This window comes from Ambystoma mexicanum, chromosome 11, assembly GCF_040938575.1.
Source record: "Ambystoma mexicanum isolate Mex_15411 chromosome 11, UKY_AmexF1_1, whole genome shotgun sequence".
NCBI classification, from domain to species: Eukaryota; Metazoa; Chordata; class Amphibia; order Caudata; family Ambystomatidae; genus Ambystoma; species Ambystoma mexicanum.
The window spans coordinates 568,597,394-568,615,232 of NC_090934.1; the positions used below are offsets into that span (position 1 = coordinate 568,597,394).

At 48.2% G+C, this 17,839-nt stretch overlaps 1 protein-coding gene across 6 annotated transcripts in view; it reads left to right on the forward strand.

The window, feature by feature from the left end:
* The window catches only part of SHANK2 (SH3 and multiple ankyrin repeat domains 2), a 4,166,579-nt gene that overhangs the window by 670,978 nt on the left and 3,477,762 nt on the right, over positions 1-17,839 (forward strand). The window lies entirely within an intron of this gene.

The following is a 17,839-nucleotide window of genomic DNA, read 5'->3' on the forward strand; positions in this document are numbered from 1 at the left end:
GTATTTATTGCTTTATATAGCGCCTTAATCCAAGGCGCTTTGCAATGAACAACAAAATATACAATAAACATGGAACAGTAGAAGCAATAACGATAAACACGAGTCAAACCAGAAAATGAGCATAGAGAACAATTTACATTTGAGAAAGAAGAGGAGGGGGGGTGGAGAAAGAAGGAGGGGGAGAAAGAATAGTGAGTAGGTGAGTAGTAGGTGGAAGGGAGATTTAGAAGAGAAGGGGAAGATAAAGAGAACACAGAGAAGGGTACAAGAAAGAGGGAAAGAAGGGTGAGAGAGGGAAGGGGATCAGGGAGGAGAATGAAAAAGAAGAGATTTCAATGAGGAGTGGTAGGAAGAATAGGAAGGGGAGGAACGGATAGAGAGAGGTAGGGATTTCCAGTGTAGGTGAACGGTTGGTGAACGTAGGGGATTTAAAAGAATGTGTTGGGCATATTTGGGCGATGCCTGGAGTCTGCACCACTTGATGAGGTGTTGGACTTCCAAAATCCCAGCCATACTTCTATTTGATGTGTTGCACTGCTTTTGGATTCTGTTGCGGCAGTGATGGTGGCAGGTTAAACAAGTCTGTTACAGGTGGTATCAAATCACTTTCAAATGTGTTTGTGCATTGAAACTGTTGTCCAATGTGCACCTTTTTGATTTTTGCTCCTCCCTGACTGCCTTCTTATAGAGGGTGCATAGCATGGTGTTTCCCCTCCCCCCTCTCCGACACCCCACTGTAAATGCATGCCTTCTGGCACGTGGCAGTCCCATGTTCAGATTCTTGCATTTGGTGGCATAATTAGTGAAGTGTCCCAGCCTTTCTGCCTTCTCTGCAACACAGGCTTTACCACCAGCACATACCCCACCTCAGAATCCATCTCCATCTCCAATAGAACTGTGTCCTATTTCTCCAAAATCAACCAAGGTCCATTCACCATAGACACGTCCTCTTCCCACCTTCATGAGCAATCTCTGGTGAAACCCCTGAAAATTCATGAACCACCACTTCAAAGGTTTGTTGACAAATATTCACTCATCACATTTGGGGCGACAGATCAGCTAAACCCACCTCTGCAAAGCACTCACATTTACCACAACAGTGCCTCATACATTCCACCTCTCACCCCAAAGCAACACATGAAATAGGAAAACATGATTGTCTATTTCGGGTAAAATAGTGCAGGAAATAATTCCCCATTACTCTATTGGGTCATAAGAGGACCCCGTAAAGCAGTGGGGCATGATATAAGGGCTCTGTGGGGGTGGCAAGAGCCTGCCCTCCCTTACAATATCTTATTGGACACTCATTGGTAAACCCTGAACGTTTTTGGACACATTTCTGGAAAAGTATGGTGAGCTGGTGCAATTGGATCTAGAGCACTTGAGCTAGGACCCACCCATTTGCCAATCACTGCTAATCGTTTGGTGTCTTTCTGTTTTGCTGTTCCATTTTTCCCTATCTAAGCAGCCTTCCAGACTCTTTTATTTTGCAGTTGGTGAGCTGGTGCAAGTTGGTCTAGGTCACATAACATAAGCACGACCCACTGCTTAGCGTCTCTTGCCCAAATGTCCAAAATGAAGAATAGGCAATGAAAAGGGCAATTTTTGTTTGGACCTGTTCAGACCGTATGGATGAAGGACCGGAACTCTTGTCGCTCAAACATCAGATAAGCTCCCTCAAATATGTGCTTCACTCCTCTCTCCCAACAGCCCATTCCTAGAAGGTGACATCGCTGAGCTCATCAACACACACTAGTTAGATGCCATCTTCATTACCGAGACCCAGATGATACCGAACTACACCCACCTAGACCACTTCCTCCCAAATGGCTACAGCATTCTACAAAAAGACCATCACAAGATACGTGGGGGTCTTATCATCATTAACGAGGCATCATGGCAAGCCATCAGCTCTTTTGAAAACCTCACCTGCCACTTCTAGCTCTCCCCAGAGGACACAGTCACCTTCCACCTCATCAACAGACCACCCAAGCCCAATACCTCCTTCATCTGAGACTTCATGGATTTAGTTAGCACCATGTCTCTCACACATGCCAACAACATATTCCTTAGTGACTTCAACTACCCTGGTAACCCACCAACCAAGACCATGAAGGTAGATCTTCACTGCCTTGTCAACACTCTGAGCCTCACAGAGTACACAAAGACCCAATACAAAGGAAAGGTACTATCCTGGGCCATACCATCACCATCTTGCACCCATTTTTTCATAGCTCCCCAATCCTGCTTGACTGGTGAAACCATCTGGCAATCCCCTTTGACATTAGTCACACCACTCCATTCAAGTGCATCCATCGGAAACTCAGCAAACAAGCTTTTAGATATTTTATTAAATTCCCTGTGGAAACTCTCAACAAAGACTTTGGCAACCCCCACTTCAGACAAATGAGGACCGTGACTCGCTTTACCAATAACTGTACACCAACCGACATCATCCGCCATGCCCAAGAGAAACAACACACCCGCAAGCCCAAACCTTCTGCACTCTGGTACATATAAGAACTCAAAATCAACAAAAGAACCACCAGACAACAAGAAATGGCTTTTCAGCAATCCTGCAGCAGCTCCAACCTCTTCCTGCTCTAGGAAATCTATACCACACGCAGGCGACTGATCACAACTGTGAAAGTCAACTAGTACCAAAAAATGATAGCCAAAGCCAAACACAAAAGCTGAGCCCTCTTCAAAGCTATCCAGCATTGAATTAACTCTCTGCCAACCACCCATAGTGCAATCCATCGAGAAATCCATCATAATCAACTCTCATAAACAAGATCAGCATGCTCCTTCAATTCATAAACACCAGTATCACAATTGACAGCAAACCACACATCCCACTACCTGGATGATTTGGAACACATTGTCACCGGCCTACGCATTTGAAGTGTTTGAAGGAGGTGGAAGATCCTCCATTGAATGCTCCAAGAGGTTTGTGTGTTACGTGTATGCCCGTTGTAGTCTTTTTCTTCATGCCGGCTTTAAGAGCCTGGCTACGCCCCCTTTTTGGCGCATTGCAACCTTGCTACTGCTTTCCCTCTTGGTTCTCATGCTTGTGTATTGCTATCCTTTCTGCCTTCTTTGCATTTATCTATTTAGAGACTTTCTCATCTCCGCCCTCTGCCTTCAACACCTTGTGCCTTCCCCACCTTGGTGTCACGGCACTCCCATGTATTGCTCTCTCCAAATGTTTCACAGCTACACCGTGTCTCTGTTGGCTCATTGCTTCCCTGCTTGAAATCAGTGGTGATCTGCTCTCCCGCAGCTCCTCATCCCCCTCAGAGCTTCAGCGGCCACTCACTGTTCAGCTGCACTAGTTGTGCTCCCCTGCGGCTCCTCCTCTCTCTGCACTCCTACTACAGTCCCCTAAAAGGATGTTCTTCCATAGACTAGTTTTTCCCTTCGTGGCTACACAGAGTTCTACTTGTCAGCAGCAGAGTACCTTCCCGTGGCTGGACTGCAGTCCGGGTGTCCTCTATTTTCTCCCGCTCATCACGGCAGCCATGTACCACCTGTTACCTTATCATTGACAATTTGTTTATTCCACGCGGCTCCTCTGCTTTCAGAACTCTGCATCCCTGCTGCCTGGAACTGCTGTTTTTGGGGGTCCTTTTCCCATTTAGAATTAATTCATTACTCTGGTACGTGCTCTCTCAAAATAGGTGCCCTTTATTCCGGACCCATCCCCGTCTTCTCTTATAAGGGGATACACCTCTTAGAGCTCGTCCTGCTTCTCATTTACTTATCTTTGCCTTGGAACTTTGGACTCAATCTACCACCCGCTGGATCAAAGAATTGAAGGATGCCATCTTCCACTAGGGTTTTTTTGTGCCACAGGCTTTTTCCCTTTAGTGGTTCTGGGGAGGCTGGCCTCTTGTCTAGGCTCTTTCCTCAGCGGGCATAATGGCTACTTCCCGGGGTCAGCCATATCTCTACAAGGAGAGGAAGACTTTGAAGAAAAAGGGGACCAAGGTTCCATCAGACGAAGAGGAACTATCAACGGAGGAAGAATCAGCTGAAGAGGGTACATTAGCCACCAACGGTGCCACACAAGCTCCATGGGAAACCTAACTGACACCCTGCCATCCCTCAAGACCACATCATTTTCAGACAACATCATCCCAGCCTCTGTACTCAAGAGCCTTGTGACTGATGCACTCCCCCCTTACCTGGAAATTGTCAACAGCTCCCCCCCATCAAGGCATCTTCCCCTCAACCCTGCAAACCTGATAGTTCCACTGCTTCTCTACAGACCAACACTGGAACACAACAGTGTTAGCAACTACTACCCCCTCACCCATCTTCCCTTCCTAGGTAATATCCTAGAGAAAGCAGTAGCCATACAATTCCTCCATTACATCAATAGCAAGAACCTTCTTCAGTGCTACCAATTTGCCTTCCGACCCAGATGCAGCACAGAAATGGCAACCAGCAAGGTGATCGATAATGCGCTCAACATCCCCGATAATCTTTGCCTCATGGTTCTCTTTGACCTTTCAGCAGAATTCGACACAGCAGACCACCACTCACTGACATTCTACATCACCAGATGGGGATCAGTGAGACCATCCTCTCCTAGTTCAAATTCTACCCTGCTAACTGCCACCAATTTGCCAAAGTGGATTCCTCCAGTTCAGCAGCTCTAGCCATCACCTGTGGAGTCCTGCAAGGATCCATCCTCTCCCCCTTGATCTGACACCTTTTACATGGAACCACTTTGAACTCCCCTCACTCTACACAACATCTGCATCCACCAATATGCAGATGACATGCAGCTCCCGCCTATTATATCATCCATCAAATCAATCCGTAGGCTCAAGTCCTGCCTCACATTGATCTAGCTTTGAATGTCCAGTTGTTAAGATAGCATGGAAAGTCCCTAATTACAAAGAGGTTCTGGAGCCAGTTCAAACCAGACTCAACAATGGAACTACGCAAAGTGCAAGGCAAAACCCAGCTTCATTACCATCAAAATAAAGCAGGAACTACATACAAGCATGGTATTCTTTGCACTCTGGCTATTACATTAAAAAAACAATTGTTTGGGGGGGCGTGGCCTGGAGCGCCACGGATGAGGCTGCTCCGCTGATGGCCTCCGTAGGGACCCGCGGCCTCAACTAAGATTTAGCCGGCTCCAGCAACGCCGCTGCTGTTCCTCTGGCGGGAGAAGCTGGCGGAACCACTCCCGCACCCACCGCATCAATTTTAAAGATAAACGAAGCAGGAACGTCGAAAACGCGGCTGGGAAAGCTTGGCGCGGGTGCCTCACTACAGCGAGCCAAGATGGCGGCCGTGACCCAGGCCCCTCATCTCCTCCGCCGCCCAGTGGCTAGACGTCTATAGCACTCCCTTCCTCCGCTCCGGCCCCGAGTCTCACTATCGGAGGCTGCTGAAGGAGGCGGCCGCTCCGGACCCCAAGGCAGGCCTCCCGCCTGGAACCTCGGCACGGGTCCGGGACCTCTCCGCCCGCCCCTCCCTCCGGCTCCCCGCCGGGGCCCACTGGAGCGGGGACTGGGATCGGCGTCGTCTCCCTCCTTCCACCTTGGACCCCAGTGGAGCCACCCCAAGCCTCCCGACTCTCCTGCCTGCCGGACCCGACGAACACACTTCAGAGGGAGGCCCTCCTGGAGGAGAGCCTCCGGAGCTCCCCAACCCTCACCCGATCGGCGGCCGGCTCCCTGGAGGGACGACCGGGCCCCCGGAGCCCTCCTGCTTCTGGACCGTGTGCGGGGGTGAGGGCTCTTCATCCGCGCCCCCCCCCACCCCCTTCGCCCGCAACTATCGGCGCCGGGGGTCGGCGGGACGACGGCGTCTTCCTCTGAGGAGACCCCGCCTGCAGCCTGAGGCCTTCATCTGCCTCCCGGGACTTCATCTGTCCCCAGCCCCGCGGCCCGGCGCCCCGGAGTTGGTGTCGGGGGCCTGGCCAGGTGGGTGCTCACCCCCCCCTCTCCTTTGAAGGATACACGCTGGATGCTCCACGGTACCGGATCCTACCCTGCCTCCCCCTTGCCCTGAAGTGCGGCCTCCCCAGCCCTCTGTGGCGCAGCCCTCCTCGGGTGGACCCCTACTCTCTGCTGGCCAAATTGAATCCCCCACTACAGTCTCCCCGGCACCAGATTCACAGCCTCTCTCCAGCTTCCTGGGGCGCCCCTGCCCACCAGATACCTCGCCAGCTAAGGAAAGTGGCCCCTACCATCTGGGATTCTGGTTGCCCGAAGCGGGCCACATATCGCTCCTACCCCCCCTGGCTTCTCAACAGCTCTCCTCGACCTCCTCTGAAGGCATCCCCACGTCTCCTGCCGCCATAATCTCCTGGGGCGCCCCTGCCCACTCCACCTGCCACACCTATCATCCTTGACAGCTGCAGCCCCCCAGGTGCTCCCGGCCAGGGAGCTTGCGGCGTCCCGACCACCCCCGGCGACCTAGCCAGAGGAGGATCCCCGGAGTCTCAGCCCTAGCAAAATGTCGAGACTCACCAAACCAGCCAAAACCGCTGACATTTCCTCCATGCTCCTAGCAACAGACAAGACAAGGAAACCAGATCCCCCGCCTAAACTCACCCCGTAGAAGCCCCCAGAAGAGCAAGGTAATCTCGCCACCAGAGATGACTTGATGGCCTTCATGCGGGACATTAAAGCCGAGATCCGGTCCTGCATGACCGAACTCACCACACGACTAGAACAGACGGACCAACGACTCACGGAAGCGGAACAGAGGATAGGAGAGGTCGAGGACCTGACCCAGAACCACGATGCAACAATAATAGAAATGCGACGCGAGATCCAAGCGCTCCAGTCCAGTAACTAGATCCTCGCATTCAAGCAAGAGGACTTAGAAAACAGGGCTCAACGAAATAATCTGCGCATCCGTGGGGTCCCAGCAACGATTCAAGGTAAAGAGCTCCCGGAATATATAGGCAACTTTTTCCAGGCTCTCCTCCCACTTATGGACAAAACCCAACTCATCCTGGACCGAACTCACAGATTGCGCCTGAGACGAGGAGCAGATTCGGACGGCCCTCCGGATGTGATCACTAGAGCCCACTTCTATGCTACCAAAGAGGCCATCTCGGTGATAAGCCGCACCAAAGATGAACTGTCATTCATGAGCACCCCCCTGTAGATATACCAAGATCTCTCCCCGATCACTATACAGAAAAGAAGAGCTCTCAAGCCCTTGACCCTATTCCTCCAGAGCCAGCAGATCTGCTACCGATGGCTCTTCCCCGCCACTTTACAATTCTCGTACCAGGGAACCCTGCGTAAAATCAGCCATCTGGAGGACGCAAAATCTATTCTACACCCGAGCTCTCCAGAGACCTCACCCAACCCCAGTCCACACCTCCCGCCAGAGGAACCAGATCAATCACCCCAAAGACAGCAACAACCCTGGTCTAAAGCACAGAGACGCCGAAAGATCAAATGATCCAGATGTCTGCTCCCATTGTGCTAAGATCGACCCTGGAGCCAAAACGAAGCATGGCAACGCTGCAGGCCCCGAAGGGCCAAGTCCCCTCTCCAAGGAGTATGTCACCTACCCACCCTTGGAGCCGAGCCGATCTCTATGGTTCGACCCCCGCCCTGTTGGCGAGGAAAACTGTTTGGGCCCCGTTGGCCATGGTGGTGGCCGCGCAGAAAATCCCGGCCCCCCACACAGTCGGGAGTTCTCCCCCTCGTTTAAGTTCGCCCACCCGTTGGTTGGCCCACTCAGATAAAAAGCTACCCTCCCGTTGGAGGATACAGAAAACCCGGCCGCAGGAGGATTTAGCTAACTTTGAGTCACGAAATGAAGACTGAATACCCCCAGCCCCCACGAGGAACAGTATCCCACCCCAGAGGGCACCCAGGAAGCCCTCCCGATGATCCAGAAACTGAGGTTCCTAACGCTGAATGTTAGAGGCCTCAACGCCCCACAGAAGCGGAAAGCGATTCTAAAACGCATCCAGAATGACAAGGCCTCCATAGTCTTCCTACAAGAGACACACCTGATCCCAGCGGACTTCACAAGGCTCAGAGATCGGCAATTCCCACTGCAGTTCCTGGCATCGAATGGAGCAAAGAAGGGTGGCACAGCTATCTTAATCGCCAAAGATTTGAAGCCGCAAATCCTGGACTCGAAGCGGGGCCCTGATGGCCGCTTCATGGCGGTGAAATGCCGAATCCTCGGCCAACTATATACGCTGATCTCAGTATATGCTCCGAATCAAGAGCAGGAAGCATTCTACTCGGCCCTGGAACGCACCCTCCTACCGTTTGTTGAAGGTTAGACCATCATCGGGGGAGATTTCAACGGAGTCCCCAACCCATTAGTAGACAGATCGCACCCCCCAGCCCGCGGAGACTTGGGCTTGGCGATTGCTCTGCTTAAATTGTTCCGAACCTTCGAAGTAGTGGATACCTGGAGGATCCTCCACCCATAGGAGCGCGACTACTCATGCTACTCTTATGTGCACAGAACTTACTCACGCATCGACCTCCTGCTGGCATCTCCGCAGATCCTGTCATACACAGACGATGTCCTCATTGGCCCCAGAATCCATTCAGACCATGCACCCAAAATGCTAACGCTAAGAGCTTATAATCCTGACCCGTCCCCAAGATGAAGATGGTCTCTTTATGACCCGATCCTAAATGACATGGCCACCAGAGACGTAATAGCCAAAACAATCAAACAGTTCTTCGAAGACAATAAAAACGAAGATACCTCCCCAGCGAACACATGGGACGCAATGAAGGCAGTGGTGAGAGGGGTTCTGATCTCCCGAGGAGCAGCCTACCATAAACAAAAGCAACGGGTCCGTTGCATCCTAGAAGACAAGGTCCTGGAGGCAGAGATGGCGTGTAAGGCTAGAAACTGGTCCCCGAGAACCTACCGAGCCTTGCAGACGGCCCGGAAGAAACTAGAGGCCCATTACGCGGAGGACACAGCCCAGCTGTTAACCAAAACGAAGCAGAGCTACTACGTCAGGGGAAACAAAGCAAATAAATTCCTGGTGGAAAAACTGGCAAGAATCAAGAGAAGGAACACTATAATAGGCCTCCGAGACCCCCAGGGTACAGTCCAATTCGCAGATCGGGATAAGCTGAGAATCGCAGAGACCCACGTAACCGAAACCATGTCAGCTACCCAAAAATCCCATGAAGAGCAGCAATCCTACCTGCGGGAAGCCGCCTTGCCCAAGCTCTGAACCACGAGTAGAGAAGAGTTGGAGGCCCCGATTACCAGCGAGGAGATCGACGAGGCTATTAAAAGCTTAAGAACTAGAGCCCCGGGCCCGGATGGTTTCTCGTCCCGATTCTTCAAACTCTTTTGGCCCCAGCTACTAACCCCAATGACGACCCTCTTCAACTCCTTCGCCACTTCTGGATCAACAACCCCATCAATGAAAGAGTCGATAACAGTATTAGCGCTGAAACCAGGAAAAGACCCCAGCGATATAGCAGCCTATCGACCCATCTCCTTATTAAACCTGGATGCAAATATTTATTCGAAGGTCTTGGCAAACCGATTAGCGAAGCTTCTTCCGGACATCATAGACCCAGACCAGACGGGATTTATTCTAAACAGAGCCACCACAGATAACACACGCAGAGTCCTCAACTTGATCGAGATAGCCAGGCAAGGCTCGAAGAAACTTGCCCTGCTAGCTTTGGACGCGACCAAGGCTTTCGACAAAGTGGACTGGTCGTTCCTCCGCCTCACCCTGGAATCGGTCGACTTTGGGCCCACCTTCTTAAAGCTCACCTTAGCGAAAAACCAATCCCCAACCACTCTTCTCCGAGTGAACGGTCTGCTAACTAACCCGATCTCCCTAACATGCGGCACCAGACAGGGCTGCCCCCTCTCCCCCCTACTGTTTGCCATGGTTATGGAATCCTTGGCCCAGCGGATCCGCCTCAACTCCAGAATCAAAGGCCTTCAAGTGGGCCCTACCCAGCACAAGATCGCGCTCTACGCTGATGACGTGATGCTAACCATTACAGACACCTCTCAATCCTTAAGAGCCGCCCTAGCGGAAATTCACAGATTCAGGAAGGTGTCCGGATATGCCATTAATTTGGTGAAATCAACAGCGCTGGGAATAGGCTTAGATCAGAGAGACAAGGCATCCTTCAGCGCCCAGTGCGCGATCCCACTAAGTGACACCTCCATCCCCTACCTCGGGGTGCAGATCCCCGCTAACCCTGGAGACATCTATCGGAAAAACTTCCCGCCCCTGATGAAAACTTTGGAAAAAGACCTAGACGCCTGGCTCAAGCAGGAAATCTCCCTAATAGGTCGTATCACGGCCTGTAAGAAGAATTTGTTGCCACGTTTCCTATACGCCTGCTCAGCCCTGCCCATCATAATCCCCCGCCCCCAACTACAGAGACTTCAGAGGAAGATATTTGGATTCATATGGAGGGGGAAGAAGGCCCGCATTCCACAGAGGACCCATGCTATGTGCCCCGGACCAGGGAGGCCTAGGGGTCCCTGACCTCCAAAAATACCAAATGGCGGTGCAGATAGCTCACACCCGGGCTTGGACTATCGCGTCAGGGCGCCCCAAATGGATGGACATAGAGCAATCCCGATTACCCCTCCCACTGCGCTTTCTTTTACACCTACCAACCTCGCTGTGCCGGGCGTGGCCAGCGATTCTGTCCTCAACCAAGCAAACGTTGAAGGCATGGGATTGGGCCCGCAAATCCAGAGGTATCCCCAGAGCCCTGGGCCCCTCATCCCCAGTCTTCCACAATCCGGCGTTCTCACCGGGATCTCCCCCCTCGAACTTTAAAAACTGGATCGCCGGAGGCCTCAACTCCCTACGCCAACTATTTGAAGGAACCCAGCCGCTGACATTCGCCCAATGCAAAAGTGTGTTTAACCTCGAGTCAGACAGGTTTTCATACTGCCAAATCAGACACTGGTGCTCACACCCCCAGACGCGAGAAGCGGCCACCCGGACCCTGGATGCCTTGGGGTTAACGGTGGCAGACCCTCCAGCCCGAGGGCGGATTTCGACGCTGCATCGATTATTCCAACGGAACCTACTGTCAAATAGAGCGACATATATGGCGCAGTGGGAAAAGGACCTAGGGCATCCAATCCAGGATCAAGACTGGACCGATATCTGGTCCCGCACGCACTCATCTTCTTTCTGCATCACCAACCGAGAATGCGCACATAAACTGCTCATGAGATGGTATTTCCCACCGCTTCAACTACACCACTTCAATCAGTCGCTGGACTCACAGTGCTGGCGTCGGTGCGGCTCGCCAGGCTCCTATCTACACATGTGGTGGTCATGCCCGGTGGTGAAGGTCTTCTGGGCCCAATGTATAGCTATCATCACAGACATAACCTAGATCTCGCTGCCACTGGAACCGGAGCCACTACTGCTAGGGACCCCGATCCCAGACACCTACCCAAAATCGGGCGCACCCGCGGCCCTCATTACACAATTGCTCCTGGCCGCTAAAATCACAATAGCCCGGACATGGAAGGCCCCGGAATGTCCCTTAACGGTGTTGTGGTGGTTGAAAGTCTGGGACATCTTCATTGCTGAGAAAATTATGGCAGCAAATAGAGGCCGCCTCCATCGTTTCACAAACATTTTGTCGCCGGTGATAGACTATGATCTACGCTTCCCGGCGCTGACATACAAACCGCGCCTAGTGCAACATGCCCAGCGGGCGGCGGACAGGGAACAGACTCAGTCGATGGAGGAGCAGGCCCCGGAGGATAGCCAGATCCAGGATTTGAGGACGTAAGCCTGGAGAGGAGGGAGGAAGGCGAATCGAGGTAGGAGGAGGCAGGAGCGAATGAGTCAGGAATCGGACTTAGGGGGCAAAGAGACAGTCCCCAGAAGACTGTCGGGACTAAGAAGTGGGTGTGGGTGTCTGGGGATAAACAATTGTATATTAATGCAGTGATAAAATGTTGACCTGTTATGCTAATCTGTTCTCCTGTACGCCAACCAAAAATAAACAAGTTTAAAAAAAAAGAAAAAAAAACAATTGTTTATATATTCACCATTTGTTATAACTGACATCATACTGTAATCATAGTTATCAAAAACCTACAAGGTACGGGGATTGACTAATAGTAGTGATTACATATACATTCTGTAGGGGTTGGATTTGTAATTGGGTAATGCTTGTCTGATGGCTCCTCCTGCAACCACCTTCAAATTGATAAAGGTAAAAAGACATAGTGGCTGATTCATGGAATTTGTGCACCAAAAAACAGGGATTTGTGCGCCATTCTGCACGCAAATCCCCATTTGTTAAACAGGGATTTGCAGTCAGAATGGCGCACAAATCTCCAATTTTCGGCGCACAAATTCCATGAATCAGCCCTATAATCTCTACAATATATAATTGCCTGGCACCTTACTTCATGGGCAGTAAAACATTAGGGATTTCCATAGGTTGGCTTCTTAAAACTTAAAGGTAGTGAAGACATGAACCAGACAGGAATAGGGGGAGAGAGGTCCACAGACTGCTTTCCTTTAAAATAAAGAAGATACCATCCCTCCTTTCTAGGCCATGAGCCAGGGTGATCTCTTTGTATTTGGCCTTGTGTGGTATTGCGTTTCTGGGGATATGTGCAAGCAGTGAGGCAGGTGCCCTATTTGTGTTTGTTGCTAATGAATAGACAGTGTTCTCCAATTATGGGTCACATGTGATGGGACCATGCTTGGAATTATTTATTTATTAGGAGTTTAGCTTATATTTATGTGAGTGTTATGTTTTCTCTTGCCACTGGGGACACTTTTGAGTTATTCTTCATGGAGTCTTTTTGCTTATAGTTGTCCTGCACCTGGCTTACAAAGGTGTGTTGTACTCTTTAATTAATCTAGGAGTATTCTTCTTGTAACCTGGGAATTCTCACTCGTGCTTTCACTGTAACGTTCTGACCCTCGCTTAATTTGTGGTAAACTTGGCTGTGGTTGCCATCTCCTGCCTGAGCTCTGCATGGGCCTGGATTTCTGTGGTTTCAGCATCTTATGTTCTTGTAAAGCCTTGTGGACTTTTGTTTAATTAGAAGCATGCTGTGACTTCCAGTTTGGAAAAGATGGTTGCTCATTACCGTTGTGATGCTACGTTACTCAGCTATATGAGTGTGTCATTCATGTTGCATTCAATTTATACACAGCTTATGTTAGTGTGCTTCCTGTTTTATGAATGCTATGTTAATATTCTTTATGTAGAAATGCATATATTACCTAGTGTACGTATTCTTCATGTTGAGTGCACATTTGTTTTATGTCTACGGCTTGCACATGTATTGTTGCAATGTTAGTTTTATTACTCTTGCAATCTTTAGCTCAGATTGTGTCCATCTTCTACTGTACCTGCCTGAGATAAGGGTGGTATGGTATGGTTGCCTTCGTGATTAATGTTTCTCACCTGCACGGTATTGGGCCAGGGGAGGGGCAGAAGCTATGGATGACATATTTATCTGCCTCTCAACACAGTGCTTACCTGAAGCTCAGACCAAATTCCTACTTGAGGGTTTCACACCCCAGCTGACATCAAGAGGCAAGCCTCTTGGGTTGTACTTTGACAGACATCTCTCCTGCAAGGAGGATATAGCAAGGAACACACATGCCGTTTGCTACCAACTATCTCTCCTTTCAGAAAGCAAGCCCTTCATCTCAGAAACCAACGTCAAATCTGCTGTCAAAGAACTGGCCGTCTCCCAACTGGATGGTGGCATGGCCCTTCTGGAATGCCTTCAGTTGATCGCCCGTGCACACCTGGGATTAGCCCAACATGCTGCAGCATGACTAATCAAAGGGCACATCGAATTCCAAAAAAAACACTCTGACCCTCATCAAACTGGAACCATCTCCTCATCAACACAAGACTGGCCCTCCTGCTGCTACATTTCAGGAACAAGCTCAAGACCTAAAACTTCAAGGAATGGCTCCTCCCTAACACCTTGGTCCACACACTGTTCACTTCCCACCTAATTCAGCCTGGGCAATCAGCTAGCCCCTGTGTCCTAGCTAGCTGATTGCTTGTAGATCACTTGCTTCCAAATTGACCACCATTGTTAGCTACCTGATCCCTTGTATGGTTCCCTCCCTCTGTACTTTGCCCTATGATTTGTAAAGCACTATGTTGCATCCTGAGGCTAGGTCTGCACTCAATAAACACCCTATCAATAAAATTAAAATACTAATACTATTAATAATAATAATGCATTGACATGATCCACCAAAAATGTGATTGGTTTTAATTATCCCCCAAATTAGCTCAACCAGGCCTATTCCTCAGCCTAAACCTCATCCTTCTCCTCCCAAACCACAATCTGCTCTTTCAATGCTACCATCTCTGCATTAGTGCCACCATATTTTGCACTTGATCAGTAATCTCCTCAAAGCACTGTGAAACCTCCTTCACCGGATGCATGTGTTAAAGTGTCCATTGCTGTCTCCTGATCCACAAAAACAGCTACCACCAGAAGCTCCTCTTCCCATCATTACAGACATATTCGTTTCCACTTTCACAACTTACTTCATCACCAGCATTATGTCTGACACTCGTGGTGACATATAGGAGAAGGAACCTAAATAAACTCACAAGAATGGACTCCCCACCCTCCACCGCAACCTCCCCCTTATTCACATTTCAGAAGAGCCCCACATCCACCTTGTTTCCCTCTGACTTGTTGTTGTCAGTATAATGTCACAAATGACAAGGATGCTGGGTGGCTGTGAAATACTAGAGCAACCCTTACAAAGTCCACCTCTTCTTTAGTCAGTGAAATCAAACAGTTGTCTGAGTAGCTTTCCATTTCCTCCTTTGCATAGCTGCATTGACCCAGGTACCACTCGCTGTTCAAAAAAAGCACACAAATGCTTAAAAACAGAAGTAAAATAACAAAAAGAAATGAACAAAGGAGTGAAAAATTAAGGAAACACTTGAAATAAGTGAGAAGAAATTGAGAAACTAAGGGTATACAAAGTATAAAGACTAAGTGGCTGATTCATGGAATTATTTGCGCCAAAAAACAGGGATTTGTGCGCCATTCTGCTGCAAATCCCCATTTGTTAAACAGGGATTTGCGGGCAGAATGGCGCACAAATCCCCGTTTTTCAGCGCAAATAATTCCATGAATCAGCCCCTTTATATATATATATATTATTTTTTTTGCACAGACTTCGATACATTTTGCTGGTAAAAAGCTTTGGAGGAAACTTGTAAATTGGTCCCGTAGAACTCCTTAGGATGCTGAATTCTTTATACTCCAACACTACAGTTAAAATTTGGGCTTCCCAATGGAACATTACTGATTTGATCAACACGTTTGTTGGTCAGAAACAGGGGTGTATTTTGGCTCTGATATTGTTGAATATATATTTAGGAGATCTTTCCGGCCATCTGAACTCTTGTAAAGTATTATCACCTAGGGAGGATTAAAGTTCCTTGGATTGGCTATGCAGATTATTTGGTATTATTAGAACTTACCCCTAGAGGACTCCAGTGTGCAGTGGATAGCCTGCGTAGCTACTCGGATGATAATGGCCTGTTTAATAACATTACTAAAACCAAGACTGTGGTTTTTGACTTAAATATGTTTATCTCTAGACACTACCTTAAAATAAAAGTTGGGACACAAAGCATTGAGCAAATTTCCACCTATGATTATTTAGGTCTTACCTTTGATCAATCATTGACTTGGGAGCACCATGCGGACAGGTTTTAAATTAGGGTTTGACAACTTACCGCAGGAATCTTGGAATTTGCAAGAGAGCATGCCGGTTACTCTTTGTATAGCTTGCTGGATTTATATAAGAATACAATGTGTTCAGTGATGTTGTATTGAGCAGAAATCTGAGACAGAAAACATCTTACTAATCTGGACTTGATGGACCAACGGTGCCTTAATTCCTTGCTTAAACTACTCACTTCAGCCTCCCATTCAATACGGTTTGATGCAAGCTAACATGCATTTGATACATAGTCTGCTGACTGAGCAGACAATTAACCTTTATCTAAAAGTGGCATGCTCTGCTGAAGGTTCATTTATGTGCCTACATTTTTGAATAACAGGGATGGACATTTTGGGTTGTAAAGCTACTACTATTTTAACCTGTCAAGGGACACCTGTATCTGGATGCAAAGACTAGGGCTTTCCCCATACAATTATAATTTTCCTAAACTTAGATCTTTGGAAAAAGTGCAATCTATAATATTGATTAGAGCAGATGCTGGTTAATCTGACTGCCAAATCATTAAATGGAGAGTATATCATACATTTGATGAGTGTCTCAGACAAACATGGATATTTGATTGCCGTTTAGTTGGATTGTTATAAAGTATATTTGTATCAAAGTCAACCTGATTATTAATACACCAGAGGTTGTAGGGGGCGCCTTGACTTAGCGAGGAACCAGTGGCGCTGTAGGCTTTGTGGATCCTTGGTAATGGAATCTTCGAAGCACCTGACCAATGAGCGCGAGGCCCTTGCTAATATTCAACATAACACTCTTAAGGCAAATGGAGTTGTCCACGGACACCACAATCTGACTAATTTGTGGCAAAATTAAGTAGACGGGGATGATGTGAACCTAATATATTATCTGACTAAATTGTGGAGAAAGGTGTAAGAAATATTACTGCTTTTATGTGAGACTTGAGCTTGTTATCCGTGGGGGAAGAAGGTGGTGATTTCTCTTATGTTTATTAACTTACCAAATATTTTCACTTACTGTTTGACGTGGATTTTAATTTTGTTATTATATTTTGTTGTCCTTTTATCTCTTTTATGTGGAATTCCACTTTATGATTGATTTGTATAAAAAACCTTTATAAGTCTGTATTATACTCCAAATACAAATAAAATAAAGGACTAAACGAAGGGTAGGTAAGACATGAAAACAAGATAAAAGTCAAAACACAAAAACTGCAATAAATGGAAAGAAAGATAAGCCTCTCACCCCCGTGTAGCAACACACAACTCTCTAGGACTCGCTTCTCTGCCTCTTCCCTCTTCCCTCAAATTGTTTATTCAGTTCCCCTTCCAGCAACACCTTAGCAAACACCACAAAGGAACAAGGCCCGTGCAGGCCCTTTTATAGAGCCTAATATGTCTTTAATGTGATTCGAGGCTTTTCATTAGTCTCTTCTATTTCATCAGAAAGTGTAAGAGCGCTAGGTGCCCCCCAACCCTCATGCCACTGAGAACTGAGCAAAGATTTGAGCGAGTGCTTGAGTAGTGAAAACCAAATGAGGACTAATGAGGATGCGCAAGCATCTTATAGCGATCCCTGGGTATACTGTGGGCATGTTCGCACACCACTGCAAATAAGCAAAACGTCTCTGCAGGAATGTGGCCTTTTTAAATTTGTGTCATGCATATTCATTGTGAATATTCTTAAGCCCTAAGTGGTTGCTACTTTCCCAAGAGCCCACGATCCCCAACCATACTAATATATGCTTAGATGGCATATGCTTCATAGATTCCAGAAGGTGCGTAGTCTCCTATTGTATATGAACATACGGTTATGCTTACACTTTAGAATCCCAAACAGAGATGTTTCATTCCAGGTTTGTATGTATAATTATAGTTACTAGGGTATGTTTGTGCATGTGTCGTCATGTTTATGCAATGGCTAAAGCGTAGATGTATTGTCAGTAACAGAGTAAGGAAGATTAACAATTCCCTGTGCATGCTATTAAAATATGTATGGATCTACTAGCATGACCTATATTTTAGTCATTTCGTTTTTCTTTATGGCTGCGTTTATTAAGCACGATGTAGTAAAGGAAAGGTGTCTAATTTACTGTTGGCGTCTTGATGTGTGCCTGAAATAGTGACATGTCTC